A 468-nucleotide genomic window follows, 5' to 3' on the forward strand; every position below is an offset into this window, starting at 1 on the left:
AGATAAAAGAGGGGATTACATATATCACCAGCAGTAAGTCAGCGGGATGACACTGAAGGGTGGGATGGGGGATGATGGGGAAATAATCTGGGAACATCTGGACCTCCTGTCTCAAAGGTGGGGTCTTATACTAAAAAAAGTCTGTTCCCTATTTGTTTTTTTTTAATAATCACATAAAGTATGAAAACTGTGACCCAAAACCCATCTGTGGTTCATCCTGTGCTTAGAACAAAACACGATGTTCCAACTGCTGCTTTTAGCTTCTGGATGCTTTACTTGAATTGTTGCACAACGAGTCGAGCTTCTGCATGTTTTATTCCTCTTTTCACCGTTCTCCAATATGTCTGAAGCAATTAATTTACTGTTTACATCAGGGGTGTCCAAACATTTTACCTGAGGGGGCCAAAATGAAAATCTATCCACGGCTGTGGGCAAAATGCAGTAATATAATACATGAAATACAAATAC

Source organism: Austrofundulus limnaeus, unplaced genomic scaffold (assembly GCF_001266775.1).
Source record: "Austrofundulus limnaeus strain Quisiro unplaced genomic scaffold, Austrofundulus_limnaeus-1.0 Scaffold851, whole genome shotgun sequence".
Lineage (NCBI taxonomy): Eukaryota > Metazoa > Chordata > Actinopteri > Cyprinodontiformes > Rivulidae > Austrofundulus > Austrofundulus limnaeus.